This window comes from Eimeria mitis, genomic scaffold, assembly GCF_000499745.2.
Source record: "Eimeria mitis Houghton genomic scaffold, Emh_scaff633, whole genome shotgun sequence".
NCBI lineage: Eukaryota > Apicomplexa > Conoidasida > Eucoccidiorida > Eimeriidae > Eimeria > Eimeria mitis.
The window spans coordinates 11732-12066 of NW_013574511.1; the positions used below are offsets into that span (position 1 = coordinate 11732).

General features: G+C 43.6%; 1 protein-coding gene across 1 annotated transcript in view; it reads right to left on the reverse strand.

The window, feature by feature from the left end:
- Window positions 1-335, reverse strand: part of EMH_0018340 (uncharacterized protein) — a gene marked incomplete at both ends in the record, with an annotated part of 7245 nt that overhangs the window by 1561 nt on the left and 5349 nt on the right. The gene's annotated exons all lie outside the window — the stretch shown is intronic.

A 335-nucleotide genomic window follows, 5' to 3' on the forward strand; every position in this document is an offset into this window, starting at 1 on the left:
GTATTCAATTTAGATTAGTATCAAAAACACTCATTTTGAGAGAAATAGTGGAGGAGATACGTCTTTATCGGAGACGGTAGTCCTCTACGGAGCACAAACAGGCATCTGCATGCCTTGCTTCGCTGAAAACAAACTATAAAAGTAGTCACCTTGCCTCGAACAAAAACACTTCGGGGCGCTTTCACATTGTCTCACAGGAGGGCTACTAGCCATACAATTAGAGTGTCTGGAGGGTGTGTCTGCAAGGCGAGGAGCTAAGTGTGGCAGTCAAAAATAATGTACAAAATGAACTGTAGGAATTGCACCACAAGTGTCTCGTGAAGCCACAAAGACTA